The 10,668-nt window shown below is 42.7% G+C and overlaps 1 pseudogene; it reads left to right on the top strand.

Moving 5' to 3' along the window:
• Positions 1-3,009: 3,009 nt before the first annotated feature.
• Positions 3,010-9,835, top strand: LOC128901904 (28S ribosomal protein S30, mitochondrial-like; annotated as a pseudogene).
• Positions 9,836-10,668: the final 833 nt, after the last annotated feature.

Below are 10,668 nucleotides of genomic sequence, written 5' to 3'. Positions count from 1 at the left end.
CGGTATGGCCATGGATCCATGCTCATATAGGGTATAATGGATACGCACCCAATACTTACCCTGCCAAATCTCTAAATTTGTCTGTAGTGTTACGCAATAACTTTGCCTTCCATAAGCAAAAATGGATTATAAAAGATAAAGATAGGCAAATTCCATCTCTAAAAGGGACAAGTGGAGACACCATTTCAATAGGATGCCAAATTAAAAGCCATACTGACTGTGCAACAGTTTTACACGTTACTGTAGAATATACTGGAAACAAACTCAAACATGATTTTGACTACCCACATACTTAGAATCATAGAATCATAGAATCATAGAATTGCTGAGGTTGGAAGGGACCTTTAAGATCATTGAGTCCAACCTTTAACCTACCCTGACAAAAGCCACTTCTAAACCATGTCCCTAAGTGCCCCATCTACCCTTTCTTTAAACACCTCCAGGGATGGCGAATCCACCACCTCCCTGGGCAGCCTATTCCAATGTTTAATAACCCTTTCAGTGAAAAAATGTTTCCTAATATCCAATCTAAACCTCCCCTGACATAACTTGAACCCGTTTCCTCTCATCCTATCGCTTGTCACCAGGGAGAAGAGGTCAGCCCCCATCTCTCTACAACCTCCTTTCAGGTAGTTGTAGAGGGTGATAAGGTCTCCCCTCAGCCTCCTCTTCTCCAGGCTAAACAACCCCATCTCCCTCAGTCGTTCTTCATAAGGTTTGTCCTCCAGACCCCTCACCAGCTTTGTAGCCCTTCTCTGGACACGCTCCAACACCTCAATGTCCCTCTTGTAGCGAGGGGCCCAAAACTGAATGTAGTACTCGAGGTGGGGCCTCACCAGTGCCGAGTACAGGGGGATGATCACCTCCCTAGTCCGGCTCACCACACTATTCCTGATACAGGCTAGGATGCTGTTGGCCTTCTTGGCCACCTGGGCACACTGCTGGCTCATATTAATGAACCTCTAAAAGACTAACCAAACACAAATTTCCCTCAAATTATAATTGGATTATGGCATTCTCTGTTTGTAGGCATAGAGGCAAGGGGCAACCACACTGCCACTGTATGGATGAGATAAATTGACTTTAGTCACAGGGCAGATTGTGGTGGTGCAACCCCCTCCCCCCCTTAGGCCACTCAGAGCTTGGCATGACTTCCCCCCACCTGGGACATGTAACATCCCAACATAAAACAGGAAAGAATGTGAAGGGCAACGGACCAGATAGTTACGGCAACCCCTTAGCGCACCTGGTTCCCGCGTCCCGTATTGCTTGGAAACAGTATCGATAATCAGTCGCCCCCTGACAATACCTGGATTGTGGCCCGAAGAGGGAGGGTGATACCAGAACTTCAAGATCTAGCAAGTTCTGGGCTTGTGCAACTGGTGGAAAGTACCATAATATCCCATTGTCCGAGTCAGGCCGGAGTGGAAAAGTACCTGATGAAAGTCAATTATCTCGAACCCTATAAATAGTGACTCTAGCAAGACCCTTTGAGCTTTCCTGGATCACAGGGGGCTGTGACCAGAATCTCCCCTGAATTGGGACGCTGCTCAGGTAAACACCTCAAGGGTTAAAGGGCCAGGGTGAGTCAACCTTCTGAGTCTCAATTATCAGCTGTTGAGGAACGCTGATTCATTGTGAGTATTTACTCTAAACTCCAGAAGAGGGAAATTTTAACTATAGGCTAGCCTCTCTTTCATCCACCTCTGTCTATGTATTTCTGATATACTCATTAGCTTTTATGAGTGTGGATGTTCATATATTTTACTGCATCCAAATATTTTCTGTCTGTTTGTCTGTGTGTGTGTAAGGAGTCAAAAGGGGCACCTGTCAGTTCATTGGAGTTGCCCGCTGCGAAGGGACCTTGGTCCTAGCAGTTAAAGACCTGGGTGGTGTGTGTGTGACTCCTTGAGTGATGTGTGTTTATATGTTTTGTGTTCATACACACATATATATTGATTTAGGATACCTTATAGTAAGTTAGTGTGAATCTTGTAATTTTCGCATCTGTAATTAAGTTGCTGTTTAATTATTTTACTAAATCACCTTGTAAATCCTTGAATTGGTTAATGATTAAGTGCTGCTAAAATTCAACCTCTTGATCTACCTCAGACTATTAATAAATTTTGAATTGCTGCTAAATCATAACCATGTCAAATATTTTCATCCGTGACATCCTGCTGAGGAGGGAAGTGACAGAGCAGCTTAGTGGGCACCTGGTGTCCAGCCAAGGTCAACCCACCACACATGGAAATACAGGAAAAAAAAACATCTCCCAAGAATACTGTAAGTATTCTTGTAAATTAAAAAAAAACAACACAAAAACTTGTAAGAATAATAGTAAGCTTCATCTGTCCACCAAAGAGAAGTACTCTCAACTTTTCCAAGTATCTCAAAGATAAAAATGCAATAACTTCAGTATTTCAATTTTAGCTTATTTCCAGTTTCATAAACAAATACCATAACAGATTATATTTTAATAGAGTTGAATTCCTTTAATAAAGCCAGCTTCACAGGTTTTGCAGTTTCTGACAAGCTGTTATTTCAGTGTACACTTGGTGCTGTGGGTACCTACTATCTTGTAAAAACAAGTCTTTTCTACAGTACAACAGAGCAGACTAGCCCAGCATTTACATTCACAGATATAGAGGCAATGAGGCTGACTTGTGCTCCACGTACCCAGGGCCGAATCATGCATGTTCAAGTTTCCAAATTTTGTCAATAAATTCTCTCATACTTCTGCTACAGTTCTTGGTTTGTACAAAATCCTTTTTCCTTAATAGGGGTTCTGTACAGAAAAGGATTCAGTCTCTTTTTTATTTTAGAAAGATTTTATCTCTGTCGTTTAGATTGAATGTTCTTTTAAATCAGCCGGGGGAAATTATCTCCTTAAGATGAGCATGTAGAAAATCAGTTCAAAAATCTCGTCTTCTCAAATGAAAGCAGGTAAAGGCTCCTTGTCTGTGCAACATAACCATTCCGTTTGAGATGTGTGACTCCCTCTGAAGTATGGACTCATACTGCAGAGAAAGGGAGAGCAATCAGGTAAGTCTTCCACGAGACAGATACAGCTGGAGTGTCAGAGACCCTATGGTGAGAGGAACCGTCAGCGAGGCCCGTCACCTCCGGGTCGCCTCCCGCTGTGCGTCTTGGGAACTGTAGTTCCCGGAGAGGCAACGGGGAACACATGGCGCATACCCCGTCCCTTTTTTCCCCTGGCAGCTCCCCCTCCCCCCCGATGGTTCCCAGCGGCCAATCAGGTTTTCCAGTTGCCGAACGGTGCCCTTCCACTGTCTCGTGGTTCTGCAAAATAGCGGCATTTAAGGGGTGGCAGGTGTTGTGGTGCAGTCAGTGCTAGTTCTTGCATACGGAGTCCACTGTTCCTCCCCAAAGCTCCTCAACTTGCTTTACCTGCCTATAGTGGCTTCCGCCACGGTGAAGAGCAAAGCGGCCAAGCAGCCGTATCTGGAGCGTTTCTACTAGCGGGTGCATGCTACAGCCTTGATCGAGGAAAAGCTGCGGCTCTACAGGCCGCTGCAGCAGCCCAAGTACATGGTTTACCCGCACACTTTCACCCTCAACACTGACTGCTGGTACTGGAGCTTCACCAAGACCGTCTTCGTGCCAGGGCTGCTCCCGAGAGCAGTTCAGGCGGCTGTGAAAGCCCTGGAGGCAGTGGCACCAGAGGCTGCAAAAGCCCAGAAGGGAGTGGCACCCGAGGCCGCCAAAGCTCTGGAGCCAGGAACAGCAGCACCAGGGACTGTGAAAACCCCGGAACCCACGGTGGGAGCGGTGCTGGACCTGGATATAGGTGAGTTGCGCTTCCTCATCTGTGAGGCACTCCTGCAGGAGAGCTTCCAGTAGAATAAGAAGCGGCTGTTCCTCTACCGCGATCAGAATCACACACCCAGCCCATTCCTCACGCAGCTCGTCTCCACCCTCACCGCCTTCCTGTGCGGTGGCAACCCACTGCTGGCTGCCTCCTGCCTTGGTGCGGAACGGGGGTGGGAGGGAGAGGGAAGCAGGTGCCCTGGGTGGTGAAGTTGGTCTGGGAACCTGGCAGGAGTGTCGCTGGTGTAGCTGAGTTGTTCAGACCATCACTAGTAATTCATCTTGTCTCCACTGTCCCACACAGTGCAAGTGGATTTTGATTTTTCTTATTGCAGCTACAGAGCAAGAATTGGGAGGGTTTTAAATGCAAAGGGATGATCTCTTATTTCCCTCTCCCCTTCTGTTCTGTTTCAGATCTAAAACCTGAGGTTAACTATTGCTGGCATCATGGTGAGGAAGTTGTTGTTCATGGACATCGAAAAGGTAGAGTCGATCCTGTACGATTTCAGATAACCCACACCTCCAGATCCATGTATTAAAGCAACTTCCAGAGGCATGGATGTTTTCAACAGCAAGTTAATCACGTGTATTTTCACGTATGTCTCTGGCTGCCACTGAAACCATGCAATAGTATGTGGAGGACCTAGTTAATCAGTTATGTAGTGCATTTGTGCATTTTTCAAGTCTTAATGCTCTTATTACCTTGTGAGAAGTGCTTTATAAAGATTGAGATAGTCTTCTGAACTTCAAGTTCGTCATCTTTGTGCTTTAGATAAAACACATGTTGTTACACTTAATTAAACGGAGTTTTTAACTTTTTATGTTTGTACTTGTTAGTGGAAGCACGAATAAGGAATGTGGTGTGGAATATTCTCTCCTCAGTGGAGGAGAATAAGATGAGAGAAATGAAGAAGAAAGGAATGGAGTGAGAGCGCATGTATAATCTGAACGCAAGCTCTGTTACCTGATAGTACTGCTTAACAGTTGTTTTCTTGAATGCTGGAAGCTGATTGAATATTCTAACCTTTTCTTGTAGGTTTATACAGTGGTAATTGTGTAGCCTGTAAGGGTCTCCGTTGTCCAAATTCCACCTCAAACAGAAAACTGTGCTCCACTTCCTGTAAATGCTGAACATTTCTTGCGAACTTGATTGTATGGTTTGCTTTGGTTAGTACTGTCAGATGTTACAAACTTTGGCATTTTGTAACAACTGCCTAGGCAATTAAAAATGTTACATAGTACAAAACACTGAATGCCTGTAAACTCACTCTGTTGGTTCAAGTTAGTTTATGACTGCCGATAGAAATGTTTTTGCTTGTCTTCTACAGAAGCAGATTCTGGTCTTGAAGATAGTACCAATTGGCAGCTTTGTTAGCACCATTTCACACAATGTTGTTTGAATATTGCAGAAAATTCAGACATCAGTAAGATGCGTGTACTAGCACTCATCACAAGATAAGAAGTTCTATTGCAAAAATATTATGGCTATTGATTTCAGTTAAAGTTATATACGGTGTATGTAAGCAGGACTTGCACCTTCTGTTGTCTGACCTGAAAGTGGCATATTATGTGAAGCCTGATGTCGGAAATGTGGATTACATCATGGCTTTTCTTCCTTCAAGGTTGTACTGCTGGAGTCAGATCTTGGAGATGTTCCCGTTATTGATCACAACCCATCCAAACTGACATTGTTCAAAAAGCAGTATGAAAACAAGGTAATTATAGGTAAGAGTTTCTAGTCATGAAATGTTGTGGAATAAATACTAAATTGGCTAAAGAATACAAAAGTACAGCATTGTTCACACATTAAGGAAAAGTATAAAATCAAGAGGCTTCTGAGGTAGAAAGTAGTCGCAGCTGGCATGAAGGACACAACATCTGTGGTTCCCTGATAAGCTACATGAGGTACGGGACGGGATGCAATTATTCCGTGGCTTTACCTTATGATGTATAGCGGATACAGGAATGGGATGATACCATGAAACAGATAAGCTGCCAATTAGCTGCCCGCTAGATGCTCAGAGCCAACATTTTGTCAAATTTTGATGAAATGCTGTCCTTTGTGCGAACGTTGCTCATTATAATGTCATTATAATACCAAAACACACCTCCATCCCGAAGGCTACCCGCCTCCAAGGTGCGACCACTCCTTCTTGAGTCTGCGCCCTGAATTTCTCGTAAACTATACCTTTAGTTGTGAAGCGAGAGAATTTTACACCAATCATAATAAAAGTATGTATGACTGAAGTCACTCAAACTCCACCTGGAAGATAACAAATAGTATAAAAATAGCCCGAGAGAGGGGGGATACCCAGGGAAGACACCATCATAAAGAATTCCATCACTGACATCTGGGAGCAGTCGACGGGCTGAGCCTCTCTTCCCCCCAATAGGGACGCCTTTGAGTAAGACTTAGATTATACCGAGTGCTTCCTCGGGAAACTTAGAAATTTCTCTAGAGACTCTCTTTTCTACATTTAGAGCCAGGCTGTATCGTTTATAACTTTGTCGCGCGTTTTGTATATGTAACAATACTTTCATTTGCATGTGCTTTGCAGACAGTGTAGTTATCACCGGCAATCCTAAGAACCTGTATATCTGTTGTTTAAATAAACTGCACTTTTTTTAAGTAGCTAGTCGTTTTGGTTTCTCACTGAATGCGACCAAAGACTGGAGAGTGGCCGTGCTAGTTCATGAGCACAACTAGACTGAAGGTGCAGTCCACTATTAGTGTATCCAAATCGTAATAGTTTAATACATATTAAACACGACTGGACTGATATAGTGCCGAATTGGGCATCACTCAGAATTTAAACCTAGCTGCACCTAGCCTCCCACCTCGGTGAGGAGTGTTAGAACGCAAGGGGGTTTATTTTCTGCCAAAACCGCTTTGCCCCTTTTCACGCAACAAATGTTAATTACTTTTTAAATGTAAAACAAACAAACAAATACCCCAAAAAGAACAAAACCCTAACAACCAACAAAAGCCCCCAGCAACAACCCTACCAGATGCCCCTCGACCCCCCCCCAGACCCCACCCCACCAGAAACCCTCCCCACCTAAGAACAGCAACCCCCCCACCAAACAACAACAAACTTCCCCTCAAAATAAACACCCCCTTGACCTTTCTCCTCCCATCAACAGGAAAAGCATTTATATATTTTTATATATAATTATTATATATAATATATAAATCTCTATTGAGATTACATGTCAAGCAATAGGGAGTAGCATGCTTCTGTCTGTATGGTACTCTGTGTCTCCAAAGTCCCTTCAAGGAGCTGGATTGAATAGAAAATTAGTGGAAAACTGGCTTTGAATTTCGATACGCATCCTTCAGAGACATTTTAGTATGTGAACTCCTGCCTTTTGGACTTGGGCAAGCCTTCCAGTCTCACCCAGGAACAGAGGAATTTCAACGTTTATACAGATCTATGGTAGAGGTTCTAACTTTCTGTTGTTTGGTGTCTGATAGTAAAGATGTGTTTGTATGTATAATAAAGAGCATTCTCTAACTGACTCAATTTTTTTTTCTTTTTGGGCGAGACAGGATCAAAAGTAGCAGATCCATGCTGTTGTGGACACGCCTAGTTTCATCTTATTCCTGATAAACTAAACAGAGAGAGGTTTGTAAGAGCAAATCTTCAGGATCAGGTTGAAGTTGTTTATTGAGCTAATGGTATTGCAAATCTCTTTGCCTGGACAGCAGCACAAGCAATGTATCAAGGTGAGACAGTCAACCTGTTAAATTCTTCCCAGTGATTAATGCATGCTATAAAGTTCTCTAACCTTTTCTCCCCACCACCTTTTTTCACGCTTTTTCTCCTGAAGACCATCCTTTGAATAGGTTTTCAAAAATTATTTGATCCAATGAATGAAGCAGAGCTTATACAAGTGAGTTATTTAAGACTTTGTCTTTGAGTACTTTGACTCAGGGAGAATTAATTATGCAGAAAAATATTTTTTTCATATATACCACTAAACCTGTGCAAAACCTTAATCTTGCATTCACTTGCTTCGTCCACATTTGTTATGGGGAAAGGTGGTAGGTCTCCAGCAGTTTATTTTTTTTTCCTGAAACAACTAAGTCACTTAGCCCCTTGTTTCAGAAATGTCAATTCTATGAAACTACAATCATTGAAAGAAAAATTTCAGCATTCTTACTTCAGGATTTTATGCCTATGTTTGCCTAAAAATCCCAGAAGACCTGGATGGATAGACCAGTTCAGTCTTTTGCTTATTTGTATAAATAATTGTCAGCTAGTGTTGCTAGGAGATACCCACTGGTTTGTAGTTTCACTTGTGAAACAACATGTATTGGGTTTGCATGGCAAGGTTTTGGTAACAGGGGTGGCTTCTGTGAGAAGCTGCTAGAAGCTTCCCCCATGTCTGATAGAGTCAATGCCAGCCAGCTCCAAGACGGACCTGCCACCGGGCAAGTCCGAGCTAATCAGCAACAATGATAACACCTCTGTGATAACATATTTAAGAAGGGGGAAAAAAACCCCTGCATGACAGCAACCAGAAGAGAGGAGTGAGGATATGTGAGAGCAACAACTCTGCAGACACCAAGGTCAGTGAAGAAGGAGGGGGAGGAGGTGCTCCAGGCACTGGAGCAGAGATTCCCCTGGAGACCATGGTGAAGACCAATGTTGAGGCAGGCTGTCCCCCTGCAGCCCATGGAGGTTAATGGTGGAGCAGATATCCACCTGCAGCCCATGGAGGACCCCACACCAGAGCAGGTGGATGCCCGACGGAGGCTGTGACCCCATGGGAAGCCTGCACTGGAGCAGACTCCTGGCAGGACCTGTGGACTCATGGAGAGAGGAGCCCACGCTGGAGTAGTCTGTTCCTGAAGGACTGCAGCCTGTGGGAAGGACTCATGTTGGAGAAGGTCGTGGAGAACTGTCTCCTGTGGGAGGGACCCCATGCTGGATCAGAAGTGTGAGGAGTCCTCCCCCGGAGGAGGAAGTAGCGGCAGAAACAACCCCTGTTCCCCATCCCCCTGTGCCACTTGGGAGGAGGAGGTAGAGAAAATTGTGAGTGAAGTTGATCCTGGGAAGAAGGGAGAGGTGGGGGGAAGGTGTTTTAAGATTTGGTTTTATTTCTCATTACCATACTCTGATTGGATTGGTAATAATTTAAATTAATTTTTGCCAAGTTGAGTCTGTTTTGCCCGTGACATGTCCTTCTCTTGACTTACGAGCCTTTCGTTATATTTTTCTCTCCCCCCTGTCCAGCTGAGGAGGGGGAGTGATAGAGCAACTTTCGTGCATACATATGCATGCTTCTGGCATGCAACAAATGTTCACTGCCCTGTGAAAGGTATAGAATAGTCAAAAGATATTTCCCCTCAGATCACTTGCAGCACTTTGATGCGTTAATAACTTACGTATGTAATTTTGAAAAGTCACTTGGCTGATCGTTTTGGTTTTTTCAGTCAGCATGTGTTAACATTGTGATTGATGTCCAGCTTTCATAGGGAACTGTGTACAAAATGCAAATATGCTACTGTGTCCCTGATCTTGACAAGATCCTTAATTGGTGCTTGTTTTTTATATCTTCATAGCTAGTCTGTATGAAGAATGCTTGTATTAAAACAGACAGGACTTACTCCTACAAAGTGGCTGCTGCAGTTCCCAGTATTTTTCTGTATTTCAGGATTGAGATTTAGATGTGTGTGCTGATAGGAATTTCGATTCCTGTATAATTAGTGTTGTGTCTTTATTTTGTAGGACTCTGGAGTGAAGCAGATGTATCCCATCCTTTTGTATCGCAGACAGTAGGGACTGATGGAAAATACTTCACTTTCTTTTGTTACTGGCTAAATACTTAAACACTAATTGTAGAAACTATTCAATATAACCCTCGGAAGAATATCTGTTGGGGTACAGACACTAAGCCATTATATAATGTTGTGGAAGATGGTAGTATGAAAGGCTTTAATGATGAAGTTCTGCTTCAGTTGACTTGTTTTCTGTTAAACAGACCAAAAGAGTTATAAATTATTAAACAATAAAGCATTCCTGTTTACATGCCTGAACTTCATTGTAACCCCATGAAGTATGGGCTAGAATATGCCTTGTTCTTAGTCAAATATTTGTCTAGCAAACAGTATATGCACTTTCATGATCTTTGGGTCTTATTTCTCAATTTTAAACGTATGACATTGTACACTGAAAAATAAATGTCTAGAATACCTTAATGTCTTTTGTATATTTACTGTTAGAAGTGTACTGCACTAATTCAAAGCTATGTGAATACCTTCTTTTAGCACATCCATAGCTCTATGTTGAACTGTCATAGCAAAGTATGAATTCCTATGACAATCTGATTACTTCACTAAGTAACTGCTGCCTTGATATTCAGGACCAGTAAAAATTTTCTAATTTTGTGCCTGAAAAGAAATTAGTTGTGTTAAATCCTTACTTGTTCTAAAGAGGAAGTGTGCTCAGAAATAAAAAGTGTTTCTTAGAAGTGAATGGTTGGCAATTTAGTTACATAGCAGGGGAAATTTTTAGACATTTATTCAGCAGTAGCATAAACACAGTGAAACATGCTTCAAGACAAAGATTCTATTATTAATATGCATACACATTTTTTTAAGCTCTCACCTCAGGAACCACAGAGAACTCTCAAATGCTTTTGGAGTCTACATGTTTTCCCTTTAGCTTGTGACCTTATTTTCAGCTGTAGACATCTTGAGGATGTTTTATGGCTATTTTTAGTAGACCACAGGTGAGCCCAAACCACAACTAGGATCTCTGATTAATAAGATACAAGATGTAAGGACTATTTAGGAATACTTATCAACAAAGTATATTGCATTTTGATGCC

The sequence above is a fragment of the Rissa tridactyla genome, chromosome W (assembly GCF_028500815.1).
Source record: "Rissa tridactyla isolate bRisTri1 chromosome W, bRisTri1.patW.cur.20221130, whole genome shotgun sequence".
Lineage (NCBI taxonomy): Eukaryota > Metazoa > Chordata > Aves > Charadriiformes > Laridae > Rissa > Rissa tridactyla.
The sequence above is the reverse complement of the archived record's forward strand: the minus strand, read 5'-3'. Positions and strand labels throughout refer to the sequence as shown.